The 23,222-nt window shown below is 42.0% G+C and overlaps 1 long non-coding RNA gene across 1 annotated transcript in view; it reads left to right on the forward strand.

Moving 5' to 3' along the window:
• The window catches only part of LOC136947173 (uncharacterized), a 134,815-nt gene extending 113,112 nt beyond the window's left edge, over positions 1-21,703 (forward strand). The window contains exon 3 of the long non-coding RNA XR_010877001.1: positions 21,624-21,703. This is a non-coding gene — a long non-coding RNA (uncharacterized lncRNA). The remainder of the gene's footprint in view (positions 1-21,623) is intronic.
• The last annotated feature ends 1,519 nt before the right edge of the window (positions 21,704-23,222 follow it).

The following is a 23,222-nucleotide window of genomic DNA, read 5'->3' on the forward strand; positions in this document are numbered from 1 at the left end:
GACAGTACTGCAAAACGATCCCAGCTTTCACATCAGTCTCTAAAACACCAGCAAGTCTCCAACAACACCGGAAAAAGTCGCTAGATTTGTCGGTAGTTGCTTTTGACAATAAAAGTCGCCAGGAGGGTTTGGAAAGTCGCTAGATATAGCAAGAGTCGTTAAGTTGGCAACACTGCTCTCCAGTTCCTTCCAGTACGTGACTTGTTATTGATATACTGACAGTTCATTGGACAGGTACTCTCCGGGAAAGGTTACGGGAAAGGCTGTAGGTGTCAGGGTGTGAGAAGGGTTAGGACCCAAATGCACGAGAGATGCGAGGCATGGTTGAAACAAGGGTTTATTCTCAAAAACTGGGAACAGATAGGGTACTCACACGGACAGGTATGGTAAAGACTGGACACAAAACAGAAACCTAAATACACAGAACCAAACGACACACAGGTGGACACAATAACGCTAACGAGAACAGGTGAAGACAATGACAGGGAAACACTAGGGCAGGACAAAAAACAGAAACCGGGGGGGGCACGGCTGTGGCCGTGACAGTAGGGGTGTTAGGTTGTGTTTTCTCGTAGATCCGCAAAACCGCGGTTCGTTTTTTTGCGGCTCGTTTTGCACCCCTAGCCAGTACAGGGAGGCAGGGGGGCAGAGCAACCACGGTCGGTGCTACAGCCGACAGATGATATACAGTTAAGTCCATAAGTATTTGGACATTGACACAATTTTCATCATTTTGGCTCTGTATACCACCACAATGGATTTGAAATGAAACAATCAAGATGTGCTTTAAGTGCAGACTTTCAGCTTTAATTTCAGGGTATTTACATCCAAATCAAATCAAATTTATTTGTATAGCCCTTTTTACACGCAAGCATGTCACATAGGGCTTAACATATGCCCATAGAACTGCCCCTCAACCAACCTAAACCCTCAAGGAAGACAAGGAAAAACTCCCCAAAAACTCAACAGGAGAAAAAAATGGAAGAAACCTTGGGAGGAGCAATTCAGAGAGGGATCCCCTCCTCCAGAGACGGTTGGTGAGAGAGAGGAGCAGAACACAGGCTAAACATAGTCATACAGTGTCGGTGGGTTTTTAAAACACCAAAATCCATTGTTCAACTTTATAGATGTAGTACAGGACCGGGAGACTCGCGACCAGGTCCAGCGTTGGCTGACCGACGACCAGGCAGGTGCTGACAACTCAAACCCCCCACACCACAAGGGATGTGTGTGGGGGGGGACAGAGAGAGGAGAGCAGGGATTAGAGAATGCCAGGAGCAGCTAACAGTTACAGTCATAATAGAATGAGATCCCCACCGGTCAAGTGTGGACTGGTGCAGCAATTTAACAGAGCAAAAAAGGGGAATTTGCTGCAACCCCACACACCAAGACAGCGACAGCCCCCCCCATTTGGAACATGAAATCTGTTCCAGGGGAAGAGAACTCTAAAATAAGTTATACTTATAGAATAAGGATGGAAGCAACCCGTCCCCCGTTGCCTCCAACTAGTAACATACTTACCTTTAACAGTCGTAGAATTGACTAAACAATAACGTTTTTAACTTAATTTTAAATGTCGAAACAGTATCAGACTCCTTAATTGAGACGGGTAATTTGTTCCAGAGAAGAGGTGCTCTATATGAGAACGCCCTACCTCCAGCTGTTTTTTTCTTAACTTTGGGAACCACCAGATAGCTGGCATCTTGAGATCTAAGTGTCCTTGCGGGGCAATAGGGTGCAAGGAGACCGGAGAGGTACAGTGGTGCCAATCCATGCAGAGATTTGTAGGTTAGTAGTAGAACTTTGAAGTCAGCTCTGGCTTGGATAGGGAGCCAGTGTAGAGAGACAAGAGTAGATGTTATGTGATCAAACTTTCTTGATCTGGTCAATAGTCTAGCAGCAGCATTTTGCACCCGCTGTAAAATTTTTAGGTGGGTAATTGGGAGGCCAGAGAACAACACATTGCAATAGTCCAATCGGGACGTAACAAATGCATGTATTAGTTTTTCGGCATCATCCTTTGAGAGAAATTTTCGTATTTTGGCAATATTACGTAGATGGAAAAATGCAGTTCTGGTAATCTGCTTAATATGGTACTCAAACGAAAGGTCTGGGTCCATTGTGACTCCTAAATTCTTTACTAGCTGGCTTTGAGAGACTTTGACGCCGTCTAGGTCTAAGGTCAGATTGGGAAAATTATTTCTATATTTTTTAGGACCAAAAATTTGAACCTCGGTTTTATCCGAATTTAGAAGAAGGAAATTTGCAGTCATCCAAGCTCTCAACCTAGAAACACATTTTTCCATAGCATGTGGAAATTCTCCAGACTTTATAGACATATATAGCTGAGTATCATCTGCATAACAGTGAAAATTTACCCCAGAGCTTCTAATTATGTTTCCTAAAGGCAGCAAGCATATAGAGAGAAAATAGGGCCTAGAACTGAACCCTGTGGTACTCTGTATTTTACAGTGGAGCTCCTGGATGAGCAGCCATCATAGTGGACATATTGTGATCTATCAGATAGATACGATCTAAACCACTGAAGTGACGTACCAGAAATCCCAACATAGTTCTCCATACGTTCCAAGAGAATCTCATGATCCACCGTGTCAAAAGCTGCACTTAGGTCTAGAAGAACCAGGACAGAGATAGAACCCGCGTCAGAGGCTAACAGTAGATCATTGACTACCCTGACTAATGCAGTTTCAGTGCTGTGGTGGAGACGAAATCCAGACTGGAGAGGTTCATAAAGCTGATTTGAGGAGAGGTGCTCAGTGAGCTGTTGTGCCACAGCCTTCTCTAAAATTTTGGAGAGAAATGGCAAATTTGAAATTGGCCTGTAGTTGCTAAGACAACCTGGATCCAGGTTTGTTTTTTTAAGAAGGGGCTTAATAATAGCTTGTTTGAAATCGTTGGGGACTTGGCCAATTACAATAGATTCATTAATAATACTAAGCATGGGTGGTCCAATAATAGGGAGAAGTTCCCTACAGAGTTTAGCAGGGAGGGGATCGAGAAGGCAGCTAGTGGGTTTCGAGGAGTCTATCAGCTCGATGAACGCTTCCATAGAAATAGGGTTAAAGTGAGTGAGAGCCTCAACATGCAGCATGCTTGGTATAGGGGAAAGTTCAGTGTTGATGGCCACTCCTCCAGGACTAGTCTGTAGTTTGTCCCTTATTGCATAGATTTTTTGGTCAAAGAAATCTAAGAAATCATTGGGAGAGAAATCTGAACTAACACAGAGTGTACTTTTCTTAGTGAGACTTGCAACAGTATCAAATAGGAACTTAATGTTGTGTTTGTTCTTACTAATCAACCTAGAGAAATAATCTGATCTGGACCTGATGAGGACTTGCTTGTACTCCATTAGGCTGTCCTTCCAGGCCAGGCGGAAAACCTCCAATTTAGTGGTACGCCACTTATGTTCTAGTTTTCTAGTGGACCTCTTAAGAGTGCGGGTTTCCTCTGAATACCATGGAGTCAGTTTCTTGTCCTCTCTTTTCCTTGGTTAGAGAGGGGCAACAGAGTCTAGGGATAGCTGAAGAACCAAATTCAGATCCCTCGTTTTAGTATTTAATGATTTATTTGGGACGTCAAGGACTTCTAGTGCAGCGGGTAGAATATTAGCCAGTTCCAGAGCTGTGTTTGGGGTTATGCAGCGGCTAGTAAAAATATTCTTAGTGCCTCCAAGGCTCTGGCAGAGGTCCATTTTGAAGGTGACCAGGCAATGGTCTGATAATATAGGATTGTGGGGGTGGACAATGACGTCACTAATCTTAATTCCCCGCGTGAGAACTAAATCCAATGTATGCGAGTGAAGATGGGTAGGTTTGGAAACCACCTGAGTGAGACCTGTGGAATACATTAGAGCAGTAAAGGCCTTACTTAAAGGATCTTTTGGGTCATCCACATGAATGTTAAAATCACCCATAATCAAGACGTTATCAGTATATGTCACAAGATCAGCACTAAAATCTGCAAATTCCTCCAGGAAGAGGGAATACGGGCCGGTATAGAGTAACTATACAAAATGAGGGAGGGGGGCCAGGAGTAGTAGCATTATTCATTTTTAAAATAGTTGGTGGTTTCATGCAAATTATTTCAAATGATTTAAAGGTATTTACAGATTTTGAGGTTGAAGAGCTGAGGTTGAAGCTAGCTTTATATATCATAGCAACACCACCACCTTTCTTTGATACACGAGGGATGTGTGAGTACGCAAAATCCGGAGGCGATGCTTCATTCAGGGGGGAATATTCATCAGGTTTTAACCAGGTTTCGGTGAGTCCAATCAAGTCCAGGCTGTATTCAGACATTAGATCATTAATCAAAACGGCCTTTGTGGATAGAGATCTGATGTTTAGGAGCCCAACATTCCAGTATGGGTTTTTGGCAGATCAGGTGAACGGTGCAGGAATTACAACACATTTTATATGTGGCCCCCCCCCCTTTTTAAGGGACCAAAAATAATTGGACAAACTAACATAATCATAAATCTAATTGTCACTTTTAATACTTGGTTGCAAATCCTTTGCAGTCAATGACAGCCTGAAGTCTGGAACCCATAGACATCACCAGACGCTGGGTTTCGTCCCTGGTGATGCTCTGCCAGGCCTCTACTGCAACTGTCTTCAGTTCCTGCTTGTTCTTGGGGCATTTTCCCTTCAGTTTTGTCTTTAGCAAGTGAAATGCATGCTCAATTGGATTTAGGTCAGGTGATTGACTTGGCCATTGCAGAACATTCCACTTCTTTGCCTTAAAAAACTCTTTGGTTGCTTTCGCAGAATGCTTCGGGTCATTGTCCATCTGCACTGTGAAGCGCCGTCCTATGAGTTCTGAAGCATTTGGCTGAATCTGAGCAGATAATATTGCCCGAAACACTTCAGAATTCATCCTACTGCTTTTGTCAGCAGTCACATCATCGATAAATACAAGGGAACCAGTTCCATTGGCAGCCGTACATGCCCACGCCATAACACTACCTCCACCATGCTTCACTGATGAGGTGGTATGCTTTGGATCATGAGCAGTTCCTTCCCTTCTCCATACTCTTCTCTTCCCATCATTCTGGTACAAGTTGATCTTGGTCTCATCTGTCCATAGGATGTTGTTCCAGAACTGTACAGGCTCTTTTAGATGTTTTTTGGCAAACTCTAATCTGGTCTTCCTGGTTTTGAGACTCACCAATGGTGAGTCTCAAAATATCTTGTGGTGAACCCTCTGTATTTACTCTGGTGAAGTCTTCTCTTAATTGTTGACTTTGACACAGATACGCCTACCTCCTGGAGAGTGTTCTTGATCTGGCCAACTGTTGTGAAGGGGTTTTTCTTCACCAGGGAAATAATTCTTCTGTCATCCACCACAGTTGTTTTCCGTGGTCTTCCGGTGTTGCTGAGCTCACCAGTGCGTTCTTTCTTTTTAAGAATGTACCAAACAGTTGTTTTGGCCACACCTAATATTTTTGCTATCTCTCTGATAGGTTTGTTTTGATTTTTCAGCCTAACGATGGCTTGCTTCACTGATGGTGACAGCTCTTTGGACTTCATATTGAGAGTTGACAGCAACAGATTCCAAACACAAATACCATACTTGAAATGAACTCTAGACCTTTTATCTGCTCCTTGTCAATGAAATAACGAACTCCCTTTATGAGGGAATAACATACACCTGGCCATGGAACAGCTGAGCAGCCAATTGTCCAATTACTTTTGGTCCCTTAAAAAAGGGGGGGCCACATATAAAATGTATTGTAATTCCTACACCGTTCATCTGATTTGGATGTAAATACCCTGAAATTAAAGCTGAAAGTCTGCACTTAAAGCACATCTTGATTGTTTGATTTCAAATCCATTGTGGTGGTATACAGAGCCCAAATGCTGAAAATTGTGTCAATGTCCAAATACTTATGGACCTAACTGTACGTTGTTTCCCTCTTTAAAGGTCCCATGACATGACATTTTCACTTTATGAGCCTGCCTTTGGTCCCCCATAGGTATAGGTGTAAACCAAGCCCTGGGTATTCTTCTCCGCCTTTGAGAAAATGAAACGCTCGGTTTTGAAAATGTTCCTATTATGTCATAATAGGGAATAATAATAACGTCATAATAGGGAAGGTTACCTCCCCTTTCTCTGCTTTGCCTGCACAGACAATTTGGCCCACTAATGAGAAAGTGAGCTACGACCGTGCGACGCGAGAGACATAATGGCTTGCAAACGACCGAAGAATGGCAGTTAGCCCCGCCTCTTTCTTCCTCATAGAATTTAAAGCTACATACACAGAAATGGCACATCCTGAGGAAAGCTCATTGTGGGAATGCTCGTAGTGGCTGTAATTCTGCACCAAGGCTGAATTTCGGGAAAGAGACTTCAGATATTAGGGGACCACTGAGGCCTATATAAAAGCATACAAAAACAGCATGTCATGGGATCTTTAAACAGGACTAGAGGGTCACAGCAAGACGGAGGTTGGCAGCGGACCTCTCTTTCCCCTGGGAAGTTTTTTTGTTTTTTATGTTTGGTGAACACCATACCTGGGTTAAACCGTGCCTGGTTGTGCTCTCCTTCTTCGGTCAAACGTGGTCCTTGCCTGAGCGAGCTCCTGGTTACCACAATGCAAATACCTACTTGAACCAAAGCTCTTTCCGCTAGCAGGGAACTGACAGGGTGAAAATGTGATCAGGTCATGCAGTTTTACAGTCTGGTGAAATGTCACTTCATCCCCTTGCTGTAGGTTTTATGGTTTTAATCTTGGTTGATGACACGGACGCAGCTCTTAGTACCCAGTTCTGAGTGGAGTAATAGTGCATTATGACACACAAGATGTTGTTATATATCATGGAAACATGTTCGGGTAAGAGTGTGTTATCGGATAAAGATAATTTATTACTAGATATGTCCACAGCCAACAATTCCTGAGATGAGGGATAACTAATTTGAAAAATCTATAACAGAGAACTAGACGGTTGGGGTTATTTGACTTGATATATAAGCGTGGGATATTACTTGTGAGTTTTTTTTTCTTAAATCTTGAGTCCATGGAGTTCCATGGAGACCTGGCTGCAGACAAGGGAAAAGTGTTTATTAGCCATGGAGCTAAGTCTTTTTTAGAAGCTACATCTCCCTGTCATGATTGTGAAATGCAATAAAATGTGCTTCATTCTTTACTTCATATTACTCATTCATACCTTCTGTGGCTTCAGTAGGTATGTTACACATTTCCATTATGCGGCCCACTATATTGAAGACCTTGAGCTGAGCATTATAATTGCAAAGGACAAAAGAGGCAACATCTCAGATAAATGTGTGTTATCTTAACAGCAAAGGTTCAGGAGTGCAGAGCTATCTCTTAAGAGTTGGTCCAAAACACAATGAAATACAGCAAGAAGCAGAAAAGTCAATAAGGAGCTGTGGATTGAGTCCAGTCAAGAAGAAGAAATGGTAGAATTGGGGCATATTCCCCTGGTGAATACTTAACATTTCAGCCTAGATGTGTGAGAGTTGTCTCCATTATTGTGTGTGTATGTGTGCGTGAAAGCATATGTGGATTTATTATTTATTTGGGTGTACGTTAGTCTGTTTGAGCCCTTGCACGTGAAAGCATCAGTTCCTTTATCTAGTGCTGCTTCGTGAATTCTCTCTCTTTAACACTGCCATTATAGTTCAGCTTTGAAATCCCTCCACAGCTCTGGAGTTGTCCAGCTCTGGTGTGACACAGCAGGAGTGGTCTCAGCCTTGGAGGGGAACAGTAGGAGACAGACAGCAACAGAGCCCAATTAACACTGTCAGACAGTGACACTCTAAGACAGCGTAGACAAAACCCAATTACCAGAACTGCAATCCTTTAAGCGTGTCTGCTCCAGGATGAATGCTCTGTGTTGTCTGTTATATTATCCAGATATGTTTGATGATGTCACCTCACCTGGACCAGATCATGTCATAGAGTTGTATCATTTTAAAAAGTAGTGGAGTAGAGTAGTTTTAAAGCTGTTAGTAATTAGGAATCATTATCTGTTAGTGAATGGCTTGCATGTTTTGTTCACCTCTCCTGTTTATGCATATACTTGAAAACAAAATGTTGCCATAAAGAGCCATTTGTAACTTTAAAGGAACATTTAAAAAAGACTTCCAAATAGACCCTAGTCTTATATATCAAGGTTTTTATATCAAGGCTAAAGCCTGGGACACACTGCCTGCAACCGGCTGCGATCTGCTGCGACGCGCCTGGAAGCGCCGCCTTTTTTCTTTCGGTGGCCATGTTATCAAATGGGACCGACCACACTGGCTGCGAAGTGCAGCGATCGTTTCGGCAGCTGGTCGAATTTTTTCGCGAGACGTTTGCGAAATCGGCTGCAGGATGATGAAATACACCATATTAGTTGATATATTTGAATAAAAAAACATGTTATTAAGCTTTTACTCCAATAATTGTAGACTACGGTGAACATTTGTAAAGTTGTAGACTTTATAATTACACAATGTTGGTAATGAACGGCCTTTACATGTGGTTACCCTGATGAAAACGAATGAAAATAAACAGATTGATCTGTTGAGCTAGCATTCCCGTAGTTGTTTTGTTTGTTTGAGAGAAACGAGTTGTCAACCGAGAGAGAACCCCCAAGTTGATTTCTAAAATCAACATCAAATGAATTCTCAAAGTTGAAAAGCACAGGGAGATGTTGTATGACCCCCAGCAAAATTTTTACAAGGACAATATGGATAAGGATAAATGCTGGGATATAGCCAATGCCATGTTTATGTACCATATCAGCATAAAGGAAAGCTCAGAGTAGCAGAAAGGCTTGGTGACCGGCACGGAGAAATGTGCGTCTGGTGTGAACAGTCATGGCCGATCGTGGCGCTGCGCGGCGCGTCCAGGAGCTTCGCAGCCAGTGTGTCCCAGGCGTTAGACAACAATGTCATCACAATGCAGAACATCAAACTTTGTGAGGCCATAATTAAACGCCGCTGAGCACATGGAACTTATGTTGCCTATGGCAATATAAGTTCCCAACTTAAGTCCCAACGCTTGCAAAAAACTAACAGCAAACTGTCTTAAAACAAACAAGTATGTAAAAAAAACAAAAAAACATTAAGCAATAACCAAGTTATTGCACAATTAAATTTAACAATGTATTTTAATCCAGTGGAATTCTACATATTGAGATCCAACAATGTATAAATAGGCCATATTCACTTGGCTAAATTTGAGTAATCTTGCCATCCACAGTAATGCATTCAGTTAGCTAAAGCTGACCCTATGTCAGTGGTTAGGGTCACCCTGAGTCTGTCCCTTAACCTTATGGCATTCTCCTGAGACGTAAATTATTGGGGGTAAGGGTCCCCCAAGGTGTATTTCACTATGCATTATTAAATTCCCTATCAACAGGATACTGGAAAAAGAATCCTGCTTCTGTCAAAGGCTATTACGAAAAAACTAGGACAAACTACCGCCTCACTTTTCTTCATATCATGACATGTCATAATAACACTGCTAAATGGTCATCGTGACTTGAGTAATTTAGACTCTTTTTGGCAAGGTCCAACCACCAACACTGATTTTATAAATCACTAATTCTCAGTTAATCTTTGTCTCTTAATCTCTAATGAAACTCACAGTGAAAATCACATTTGGAAACTGGAGAAAAATAATTGTAAATAATAAATATAATTGGAGAAAGAGGAATGGGTATTGTCCAGATTGCACTCTCAGAACATATTAGTCTGTGCTGCTCGTTCCTTTGTTTTTTGTTCTACTGTGTGGTAAATGAGATCAAGATCAGTGCTCCTTGTATTTCCGAAGAGGATGCCACTCTGTTCCATAAATAGAGCTGCTCTTACAGTTGTGTTCAAAATAATAGCTGTGTTTTTTAAAATGTGAGTAAAGCTCAAAGTCCTTGTGCACAAAATTTTTTTTTTATTTCCATTCATTGGGAACGCTGCACATTATATTTTACATTAAAACATGACAAAAATTGTTATCAATATTTAATTATGTTACAGTGACGGAAAAAAATATATTGGGCTGTTAAAAAAAATAGCAGTATCTGCTACTCAGCAAAGCGACAGAGGCCAAACCAAACACCGTCGTCATCGTTGTCGTCATCTGCCGCTTGTCCGGGGTTCAGGTCGCGGGGGCAGCAACTTAAGCAGGGAGGCCCAGACTTCCCTCTCCCCGGCCACTTCCACCAGCTCTTCCTGGGGGACCCTGAAGGATTCATAGTCTATGTGTCTATTCCAATATGTAATGGTGGTATTCAATGACACAAATCTGTGTTCTAGAAAGAGTGGTCTGGAGTCGCAGAGGTCCGATAATATCAGCTTTAATGCAGCAGTTGGAAATCAACAAGTACAGAGCTCTGGGGTTGTCTACGTTTCCCTACCCGCAACAGAGTTTGGGCTGGTTCACGAAGTCCAACTGGCTATCTGTCCCTCCCCAGCATATATTTATACAGTGCAATTGAAACACAAGTATCAAAAAAGGGTTACGCATCCCACCTGCTCGGGTGCCGTCTCCACCCGGTTTCAAGGTTGTTTCTGAAAATGAAGAGATAGAGACACAAAGAACAGCCTGCTTCCCACACTCAGTGTGAGACCCAATGTTTAAGCCTGAGCACACTTCTCAGATCATAAGACAGAACTTTAATAAGCACAATGCATAACTTTATTAAGCACAATATATTCTTTAATCCCTCTTTTGATCTCTGAAAACACCAGAGATCAATCAACATAGCCCGGACCAACCACAGCCTCCTCGTCCTGGTCAGCCAGCCCCAGCAATGGCATTTGGAACCCCGTCGTCGGGTTCTCCTCAGCCGAGACAATGATCCTGTTACACAGGGACCTGATACATGGGATACAGCAACAATCATGTTGATATTGATATAGCACACTCTTAAGTAAAATAGCGGAAACCTTCTAAGTCAAGTACAATTCTAGTGTGGTCAAGCAGTATCACTCTTGACCTAGTCGTAACCCTCTTTTCCGGACTCTCACATTCGTAGCAATAGCAAAAGGTTCACTGGCCCTTCTCCACCAACTCCTGCAACGTACGACTGGATTCTGGAGCAGCACAACACATGCTCCAGTGGTACCACGTACTTCCTTTCCCCAGCACCCTTAGGGCGTGCAAGGTTCTCTCGATGACCTTGAATGGTCCTGTCCATAAATGTACAACAGGCTTTCCCGAACATCTGATGATGTATTGGGGCAGGTGGGACAGGGTCTTCAAGGGGAAGGGGTAGATCATCCAGTGAGAAAGGGGGGGGACATGGTCTCCAGGGGAATGGGGCCTTAGAACAGGGGTTAGGTAGTCAGACCCGCCTGACTCGTCCTGAAGCAGAAAAGAGTTACAGTCCCAGCATCACCTTATCTCATGATCAAGCAGTAACTGAGTCAAATGAGATGCGAACAGTCGAACACCAATGATTAAACACAGATATTGAAATCAAGAACCCATTTAAGGATTTAAAGTGGATATTTTTAAAGTTCAAATAAATCCCTCCAGACAACAAACACAAATTTAAAAATATCCCATTACTGATTACACAATGTTGGCTTACAAATCAACAATAATGATGAGACTATGCAGCGTTATGGCCAAGTGGTGAGGACACACTGGACAAGGTGGGAAAACCCTAATGATGTTATAGGGGAAAACCCACCGTCACTCCACAAAGTGGACATTCGACATCCATGTATCCACGGCAGACCTGGACATGCTCACAGGCCCCCTTTACCACATACAACTTTAGCCAAGCTTTTAGAATTGTAATAAAATAAAATAAATTCAAAACAAATAGAAAAACCAGAAATAAGACAGGATATTTTAAAGTTTTCATAAGATCCCTCCTTTCATTGATAACTTTAATCAATACTCAATCTCCTCGTTTGACTCCTCCACTCTTTGGTTTACTGCTTCACCTGGAACAGAATTTAGCAGAAGACATCTCTTTTCTCGTGAGCATTAGGTTTAAGTTGTGGAATTATGATCTTCCATAATTCAATTCAAATGTTGTTAATGCATCTGGTACAGGACTGGGAAAGATTTCAATCCACTGTAAACATATCTATAATTACCAGGCAGTATTGACCCTTCAGTTTTCTTACTGTTGAGCAAACACATGTAACAGCATCTAATAAGACCATACATCATCATTTGATATTCAACTCCTATTAGTCATGCCTAGAAATGACAATCTGTTTCTTTGTTCCCTTCTTTAGAAAATCAACTGTTAGTCTAATTTCTTTCACTCTTTTCTGTCTTTTAAAACAGTTAAGTTTAAGACCAATATTGTTTTAGATTCTCTATTTTAACAAATCACAGCTCTTTTTATCAAACATATGATCAAAGCAATTTTCATTATGCCAAACCAGAATCCGTATGCTTCTTAAATGAAATATAAACCAAATAATGTTCTTAATGTAGCTATTAACCAAACATTTTTCCCAACTATATTTTCTATAAAGGTCAGATAGGTAGAACTTCATAACTCGTTTTGCTGCAGTTCAAAACGAGCCAATTAGCTCAAACCATCATAACCACAATTTATCAGACTTGATGAGTCTTCCCAAATTATTTCAGAACTGAATGTTATAATAACCCTCTTCATAATACAACATTATCACAGCCTAACTGTTTATCCCAAACAGTATGCCAGGCTCTGATAAAACTCTCAAATAAAACTTCGAACCAAATTACAATTAAACTCCAAATAAAAGTACATTTAGTTATTTTCTCTTTCTCATTTTTAACCAAATTATATCTAATAACTTTATCAAAACTCTTAAAAACCCTAGATTTTACTATTTTGACTTAAAATGTTATCCCATATACCTTCAAAGTATATTCATAGTTTCCTCTTCAAAACATCAGCGTTTAAACCAATTATCTCTTCACATCCACAAAACGGTCTTGTTTTATTTCATAACCTTCCATGATCCTCCCTAAACCAATCCTTTATGTAACTTTCCAATTGCTTCCTCATAATTTTTCACATACATTTCCTCAAACCATTCTTTGACCAACACAGCTGTTTAGCGTTTACCGTCAATTCACTTAATTTTGCTCTAGTATAACTCTTCCAATTGTATTAGAACCAATTTATAAACCAGGGATATACCCTCTGGGATAACCTTTGTAAGATCTCAACGTAACGGGACTCTTTTAGCCCCCACCTTTCTCCAACTCTCCTCGGGATTTCTGTAACTTCTTGGTCAAAGAAAAAAGCACGAGATTGATAAAAGTGAGTGATTTCACAATTTGAAAACTTGTTAGACTTTGCACTAAAGGCAATTATGGTCCTTGGAGGACACCTAGTGGATTTATTTATTTATTTATTTATAAAGAACAACAGATCTGTTTTAAAATACCGTTCAACTCAACCCGATTCCACACAAATATTACTTTTTCAGGGACTGTAACCCTCTTGTACCGGAGAGGACAAAGAAAAGACACACCACACTCCTCTCTATTTTTATTAAACTCAATCTGACTCCACACAAATAGACAGTGTTCAGGGATTCTAACCCTTGGAGAGGACTCTAACCACCATTGGACAAAGACAACGTGTTCAGGGACTCTAACCCTTGGAGAGGACTCTAACCTCCCCCTGGACAAAGACAACGAGTTCAGGGACTCTAACCCTTGGAGAGGACTCTAACCTCCCCTTGGACAAAGACAACGAGTTCAGGGACTCCAACCCTTGGAGAAGACTCTAACCTCCCCTTGGACAAAGACAACGAGTTCAGGGACTCTAACCCTTGGAGAGGACTCTAACCTCCCCTTGGACAAAGACAACGAGTTCAGGGACTCTAACCCTTGGAGAGGACTCTAACCTCCCCTTGGACAAAGACAACGAGTTCAGGGACTCTAACCCTTGGAGAGGACTCTAACCTCCCCTTGGACAAAGACAACGAGTTCAGGGACTCTAACCCTTGGAGAGGACTCTAACCTCCCCTTGGACAAAGACAACGAGTTCAGGGACTCTAACCCTTAGAGAGGACTCTAACCTCCCCTTGGACAAAGACAACGAGTTCAGGGACTCTAACCTTTGGAGAGGACTCTAACCTCCCCTTGGACAAAGACAACGAGTTCAGGGACTCTAACCCTTGGAGAGGACTCTAACCTCCCCTTGGACAAAGACAAAACACAAAAACGGTTGATTTCCCACCACTGTTGGTTTGACTAGGTACGATGAAACATAGTAATCGGCTAAATTTGGTTCTCAGTTCCGAATAGCAGTACTTTGAATTAACAGGTGTCTGCTTACCTTTTTTTAATGTTGAGGCGCCTCTGACGATTACATCTGCCTCCTCGTACCGGTGTATGGGTCTCTCTCCCGATCTGTTGGTCGGGTCGGAACCCTCTGGACTCCCTCTTTTCAGCGTTGGGGTCACCATTTGAAGGATTCATAGTCTATGTGTCTATTCCAATATGTAATGATGGTATTCAATGACACAAATCTGTGTTCTAGAAAGAGTGGTCTGGAGTCGCAGAGGTCCGATAATATCAGCTTTAATGCAGCAGTTGGAAATCAACAAGTACAGAGCTCTGGGGTTGTCTACGTTTCCCTACCCGCAACAGAGTTTGGGCTGGTTCACGAAGTCCAACTGGCTATCTGTCCCTCCCCAGCATATATTTATACAGTGCAATTGAAACACAAGTATCAAAAAAGGGTTGAGCTTGTTCTCTCGTGCATCAGGGAGTTGTTCTTGCCTACGCGTCCCACCTGCTCGGGTGCCGTCTCCACCCGGTTTCAAGGTTGTTTCTGAAAATGAAGAGATAGAGACACAAAGAACAGCCTGCTTCCCACACTCAGTGTGAGACCCAATGTTTAAGCCTGAGCACACTTCTCAGATCATAAGACAGAACTTTAATAAGCACAATGCATAACTTTATTAAGCACAATATATTCTTTAACCCCGAGGCATTCCCAGGCCAGCCGAGAGACATAGTCCCTCCAGCGTGTCCTGGGTATTCCCCGGGGCCTCTTACCAGTGGGACGTGCCCAGAACACCTCACCAGGGAGGCGTCCAGGAGGCATCCTTATCAGATGCCCGAGCCACCTCAACTGGCCCCTCTCGACGCGGAGGAGCAGCGGTTCTACTCTGAGCCCCTCCCGGATGACCGAGCTTCTCACCCTATCTCCAAGGGAGAGCCCGGACCCTGCGGAGAAAACTCATTTAGGCCGCTTGTATTCGCAATCTCGTTCTTTCGGTCACTACAAGTTTGACTTGCTACCGGCAATGCGGACCAAACTCTGGCACCGGTCGTACAGGGACCGAACAGCCCCGATCAGGGAATCCGGTACCCCGTACTCCCGGAGCACCCCCCACATGAGCCCCCAAGGGACACGGTCGAACGCCTTTTCCAAATCCACAAAACATGTGTAGACTGGTTGGGCGAACTCCCATGCACCCTCCAGGACCCTGCCTAGGGTGTAGAGCTGGTCCACAGTTCCACGGCCAGGACAAAAACCACATTGCTCCTTCTGAATCCGAGGTTGGGAGTGTGATCCCCCTAAAGTTGGAGCACACCCTCCGGTCCCCCTTTTTAAAGAGGGGAACCACCACCCCGGTCTGCCAGTCCAGAGGCACTGTCCCTGATGTCCACGCGATGTTGCAAAGTCGTGTCAACCAAGACAGCCCTACAACATCCAGAGCCTTAAGGAACTCCGGGCGGACCTAATCCAGTTTTTTAACCACCTCGGCGACCTCAGACCCAGAGATAGAAGGGCCCCTCCCCAGACTCGGAAAAGCGTGTTGGTGGAATTAAGGAGGTCTTCAAAGTATGGAGCTTTAAATAAACAAACAAACCCCCTCTTCTTAGTCCTCAGCTCCAAGATAAGGGTCTTGTTTGTTTTCCCAGAGTTCAGATTTGGGGGTAGGCCTCTCTTTGCACACAAAGCTAATCACAGTATAATTTTATACAGAATAAAAGCTTAAATCTTCAATTTTTTCGACACTCTACCGATGCAGAAACAATGTGTTTTGTGATTTATCCATCCATCCATCTTCTTCCGCTTATTTGGGGTTGGGTCGCGGTTGTAGCAGGCTTAACAGGGTTTAGACGTCCCTCTCCCCAGCAATGCTTTCCAGTTCCTCCTGGGGGATCCCGAGGCATTCCCACAGCTCTCAACTGGATAGCTAGTAGCAACAGCTCCGGTTCCCCATACTCCCACAGTACCCCCACAGGATCCCTCGGGGAACATAAGACTTTTCCAAGTCAACCTTGTTTTATGAAGGAGACAAACTTTGCATCAAAGGTGTAACAGGTGTACAAGCTGTGTACTGGAATAAACCTTGTTTGTGCATCTATAGAGTTAGGATTGTGGTGGTCATTTGAATTTTCTTTCTTTTGAAGCTTTTCACAAACCATAGGGTGACGTACATCCACTATCTACCTGATGATGTGCATCTGGTCTAATGCTTCATTGTGTGTGTGCACATATTTGCATTCCTCTTCATAAGTCCTGCCTTCTCGCACACCAATTGGTTGATTATAAGAGGCTTGCAGCAACTATTGTCCAAATTCCAGCCTATCAATCTCATTATAGGGACGTCCCTTATATTGGGCGTAGTTAAGTTGTCCCCATATGTTACCTCCCTTGTCCCTTTTATTGACTGCTACGCTGATCTAACCACTGACTGACACAACAGCAACAGTAGCAGTGCTGATCATGACACTTCAGAATGATCACAGACACCTGTCATCATCCAATCACAGGTCCCCCTCACGCGCATCAGCATACGTTAAGTAAATGAGGCAATTCGCCAAATAGCTTTTGTTATGACAAATGGCTTAAACAATACACTGTAGGCCTATATTTACACAAAACCTCACACTGCTGCGGCAAGCAACATTTTGTCTCGTATTTCATAGTGATAAAGTTGGCAACTCTATGTGAGGTCCAGTTACCAGCGTGACACTAAAACAGGTAGTAGTAATGGCTACTTTTTACTTAAGTGTATGTCAGAGCCCATACTTCTTCACTTTTACTTGAGTGAAAAGGTGTAGTCAGTACTTCAACTTTTTCTATAGTATTTTAAACATGAGTATCGGTACTTCTACTTAAGGGAAGGCTGTGTGTACTTTTGCCATATCTGTTTAAATGTTATATAAAATTTTTATATATATAAACTTTATTATATTGATATAACGTGTCACACACCCAGCATGTTGAAGGGCTAACTTAAAAAGTGATCTTCTGAAAAAGGCAGTCCAGTTATGGAGCAGTAGAAACAACAGAAGAGGTTTGTGATCAGCATATGGCTACAGCATGTGATCAGGAAATGATGGTATAGATAAAGATGCAATGCATACATTGCATTCCTGTCAGCATCTTCCCTCTCAATGAGACATTAAGAAGGGAATAGCTATCCGTGTGTGCGTGCGTGCGTACATGTACTGTATATGTGTACCATATTGCTGCATTCAGAATAAACCTGCCACTTCTCACAAAATTATCAGAGCGTTGACTGCTCCTGCCAACACAAAAGGATACAAAGAGCACCTGCTGAGATGATGGAGATGGCAGAGGGCCATGCCCACATATAGATCTTCATCCTAATGAAGATCGCCAGACATAAATATCAGACAAAACTGACTTCTCTAGAGATAGAGTCCAATCAAGCTGTTGTCCCACTACTGTGAGGTTGATTTTCAGATATTTTTTGTCATTTAGAAAGCCATGGTGTTTCTGTAAGACAGTACTGTACTGGAGCTGACTAATATATGGTATAGACATTCACCCATAAGTACAATATATAGTGTGACATCACCAGGGGACAGGTAGTGGAGGGATGTTACATCCCTGGACCAGAGAGGTGGCAACACCCCAAAATGGTGGCAATGGCCCACACTACATCTCCCAGAATCCCTCACCAAGTGGACAGGTGTAGATGTGTGAGCCACCTAATTAAGTTAGGACTAGAAAAGGGGGGAGGGGAAAGAGCAGGGGAAGAAACCAGAGAGACAAAGGCCACACGGCTGGTTAGTTTGGACCAGAGAGAAGCAGGTGGCATACTAAGCCCTGTTGGGTGAGTGAAGGACGGCTTTGAAGGGGAAAGTCATTTTTGTTTAACTTTTGTGGATTTTTGTTGGACTGTCTCAGGAACCTGCCTGAGTTTATTTTTTGGTCTGCTCCTGGAAAATAAAGTGCCCTCTTCTTGTGGAACCTGTTTTTGCGTGGTCCTTCCCACCCTGTTGCACTGCCTCACTCTTGCCTGCTCTAGTCAGCTCTTCTCATGACGCTACAATAGATTTTTATCATTTCTGTGAGTAAATAGATACTGGGGTTGAGGACACAGAGCCTCCAAGGAAGGTAGCGGACTTTACAAGGTCTAAGGGATGAAAAATGTGTTGCCATCAAAATAATAAAATAATATTTCAAGGCTAACCTAGCTAAATAAAATGTCAAAACAACAATTGCTAAAACTTTAAGATGTGGTATCCTTAAGGAGAGAAAGGAGTGGAAACACATTTGTTGACTTACAAACAAGTGTAATAGACAAAGTGCACACACCAAATTAAACAGAGCAAATATCTTTAAGTTAACTAACACCTAGACAACTGTCCCTCTTAGTTAAAAAAATACAAACGGACAGCTTTAGTGCTCGCTACATCTGTAGATTATGTAAAAAAGCTCCAGGGAGCCTTTCCTTTTCTTGTAAATAGTTGCATTATTGCCACTGGTTGGCCTGACCCTGGATCTGGCAGCAAGGATCTATGAAGCAGCTGATAATAAAAAAAATATAAACAGGATTTTTACATCATCATGAATGCATGCATGATGACTTAAGTTTCTTATGGTAAATTGAGTTCTGGAGCCTCAATTCTGTTTACAAAAATATTGGTTTCCTTCTGGATTGGGAGATGTCAGGTGTCAAAGGATGTCTGATGTTACTGATACAATTTGTTAGATGTTATGCAATTTCTGTAATTAGGGTTCCTACGGTAGGAGGAAACCTAATGTTTTTGTTAGTATTCTTATTAGGTTTCCTAATGTTATTGTTCGTTTTATTATTAGGGTTCCTCCGGTAGGAGAACCCTATTGTTATTGGTGGTATTGTTATTAAGTTGGTGCAATGGGAGTCAATGGCAGCCCCTAGACCGGTACTGTAATTTTTTTTGAAATTTGGCATGTTGAAACTGCAGCACATTAGTAACTACCATACCAAACATGGGCCACTTTTGACAGAAGGTGGCGCTACAGGCCACGCCCCAATTAGCCAATTTTCAAAGTGATTCAATTTGCATCCCATTTGTCCCAAAATTCTGAAATTCATTACACATGGCTTATTTCCCATGAGGAACAAAAGAGCCTTAAGAACCTGTAACGGCCGCCATATTGGATTTTTCTGTACAATAAAGATTTGTCCAGACCTACAAAATTCTTCTCCTTGTGAACCGTAATACCGATCGACTCATATCTGAGCCCTACGTGTGTAGGATACATGTCTTTCTATAGTTTGGGAAGCAATAAGGAATATATTACAGAATTGCCAAATTATGAACATTTACTAAAACTGTAAAAAAAAAATTCACAATGCCCTGGGGACTTGATCTGTTCCACACACGAGGAAGACACTACAACATGTTACCATGTGCAAAGGCAACTACATTTTTTTTAAATGATTGAAATAAAGGAAATCTAATTTATCGTTAACGCAAACATTTGCGTTAAACATCTGTCGGTCAAAAACTGATATTCTGATTCTATCAAAAGTTCATATATAGACTCTTGACAATGTTTAGTCCACAAATCTGAGAAAAGGTTGAATGTAAGATGAAAAGTAGATTTATTGTGAATATTTGAAATATTCATGCTTGGCTAATTGCTAGGGCTTCTTCCAAATAGCTGTCTCCCTCTGCTCCTCAGCGCGCGCGCTCTAAATTCTCACAGACTCATCCTGCCCCTTGACACACGCGCAAGCTTGGCGAAACGCACACACCTCCAAGGTTTTTGGAAAAGGGTGGGCTGACCAAGCCCCCACCCCCACTCCTTGGCACTTAGTAAAATCCCTTGTAGACCTTGGTGGTATTGCATTTCCGATTATGTATACAATGGTAAAAAGTTCTCCAAATTATAAACCATTGAAAGTATAGGCCATGAGTTACTACCACACCACAAATGGCCACCATTGCCCATAGGTTGCGCTACAGGCAATGCCCTGACGCACACACATCTAAGGTGGGCTGACTTAGCCCCCACCCCTCACTCCTTGTCTTGAAGCAAAGGCCCTTGTTGATCTTGATGGTATTGAATTTCAGATTTGGTATCCCATTGGTAAAATGTTGTCCACATTAGGCCACACGTAACACCAAATGGCAGACCATTGCCGATAGGGGCGCTACAGGCCACGCAAACATTGTACATTTTAAAAGTGATGGCATTTCCACCCCATAAGTCCTAAATGTCTGCACGTTGGTATGCATGCCTTATTACTCATGGGGAACAAAAAAGTCTATAGAACTCATGATGTCTGCAGCATGGATTTTTCTACACAGTGACAATTTGTGAAGAATATTCATTTTTATATGGTTCGCAATGTTTTGGAGGAATCCGCCATTGCTTGCAGCTATATTTACAACAGGTCACTCACTACTCCCTGACCGCTAAAGGTCCACATATGCCCATAGGTGGCGCTATAAGCCAAGCCCAAAGTCTACGTGATTTCCCCTTGCTCCAAAATGCCTGAAAATGTCTCTTGGGGAGCCTCAAGGACCCATAAGGTCCGCCAAGATAGATTTAGCTGTACTGTCCAAATTGGGTACAACCTTCGAAACCTTCATTCTCCTCATGAACCATAGATCCAATTGACTTGAAATTTGTTATAGATGTGTAGAATACATGTGTGGAATACAAAATGGCTGAAAGGGGTGTATTTATGTAAATGTCCACATTGCCTCAATATCTTTGTGTCAATAAATCAAATTTTATTTTGACTGATAGGTTTTTCAAACATAATAGGGTTCAAGAATACATCATTCCGAAGTACCAAAAACAATGTCACTTTGATATGTCAAAATAAGATTGAATTACAGCTGTTTAAACTTTGTCCGAATCTAATAATGTTTACCACAGTAGAAACAGCTTACTTTTTTTATACAGTAACTGACCAAAGGAACTGCCAACACTGAGATTAGTGCAATGGGAGACAGTGGACTCCAAAGTGCAAGGTCATAGGTTTAAATCCAGCCACAGTCTCTGGTTCTGTCATCATTTTGATTATCTGTTTAGTTAAACAGGATGACATAATTCTGAAGTACCATACACAATTTCACCTTGATATGTCAAAACATGATTGAATTACAGCTGTTTAAACTTCGGCCAAATCTAACAATGCTTGCCACAGGAGAAACAGCGTACTTTTTAAAAATAGTAACTGACCGTTCTATTTCTCAACACTGAGAATAGCTCAATGGGCTGAGGCAGTGCACTGCGATGTGCATGGTCACAGGTTTGAATCCAGCCACAGCCTTTGGGCCTGTCATGATACTGATTATCTGTTTAGTTAAACAGGATGACATCATTCTGAAATACCATGCGCAATTTCACCTTAAAATGTCAAAAGATGACGAAATTACAGCTGCTTAAACTTTGTCCCAAAGCTGACCAAAGCTAATTTACATTTACATTTAGTCATTTAGCAGACGCTCTTATCCAGAGCGACTTACAGTAAGTACAGGGACATTCCCCCCGAGGCAAGTAGGGTGAAGTGCCTTGCCCAAGGACACAATAATACTCTGCCCTTTCTATTCATTAACAGTTGATGTGTAGCAGAGAGGATAGAGAGGCTGACTTGCAAGCTCATGTTCTTGAGTTCGAATCTCCATTCAGCTGTTATTTGCCAAGTATTAATACATTTTGCTCTCTGGTTGTCCAACTCTTGACCTTCTACAATGTAAATGTGTATAATATTTTGCCATTTTGAGGAGGAACCCGCATTGCTGCTTGCAGCTATATTTCAGTATTGGATCTGAATAGGAAACACATGGTTATGTTTAACAGGCATAATTTTGTATTGGGTAATGTTCACTCACTGCTAAACTGACAGAGGAAAGGCTACTCACTAAGTAGACTTACACTGTACAAAGTGAAAAGTTTCACATTTGTATTTAGGTGCATTATTATGCTTAAGTAGTTGCACTGCATTAAGGTAATGTAATTAATAGTGGGTTTATATATAGTGGGATTGTTGTTCGGACAGACAGAAGGAAACACTGATATCTTTTAGTTAGCTGGCTTCGCGAAGCCTAACTGCAATGCCGCATAGGCAATGTCACTAGTGGTTATCAAATTGTTAAATCACCCCAGGTTTCCCCAATCTACCCATGGGTGTTTACACATAAAAGGGGCGGTGTTTGCAACATGGAAAAGGGCAGAACTGCATATTTCACTCAAGAAGAGCAAATTATGATATTACATAAATACGAAGAATTCAAACAAGTAATACAGACGAAAAGAAACAGTTTTTGCTGCCAAAAAAAGGAATGACAGCTGGCAAAAATGTGCAGACTGCGTGAATGCGTCATAGGCAGGATAGGCAACTTTTACAAACCTAGACATTTTTGCATTAGTTTGAAATGATTTAAACCAAAATATCACACCCCCAAAACACATGAACATGCTGCCTGACTACTGCTGGGAGGTAGGTAGATCATTAGAGCCAGTCTGACCTTAATGATTTGTTGCGTTTATTACAGCGAAGCACACATATCGGATTTATTTAATTTTACTCTCAAACCTTTAGATTTATTGGTTGCTATCAGGATGTGAAGTTTATTTGAGAAAATATGGAAAAAAGTGCTTCTCAACAACATCAAGACAGTTGACCAATCAGCGTCCTATGGGGAACTACTGGCAGCTACGGGCGTGGTTGAAGTTAGCTTGTGATAGACAGTGATAGACAGATGGTCTTCCAAGCTTCTTTCTTTTTTGTGCCTTCCCAGATGGTTTGGATGATTTTTAACAAACCATCTGGAGATCCAGGTAAGGGCTCCATAGGTGTCTTTAATAATTATGTAATCATTCAAGGCATCACATACTTCCTTTTGCTATGGCTATTGACTTGATTATCTTCTTTTGTGTCATATTAATGATCCTCCAAAACTCTCAAAGTTAATTAGACTATCTGTTTCAAGCCCCATGCTCTGTCACAAAAATCACCACCAGGATTCCTGTTTTAATGGTTGGTGTCTTAATTCCTAAGAGAGCCAA

This window comes from Osmerus mordax, chromosome 8 (genome assembly GCF_038355195.1).
Source record: "Osmerus mordax isolate fOsmMor3 chromosome 8, fOsmMor3.pri, whole genome shotgun sequence".
Classification (NCBI taxonomy): domain Eukaryota; kingdom Metazoa; phylum Chordata; class Actinopteri; order Osmeriformes; family Osmeridae; genus Osmerus; species Osmerus mordax.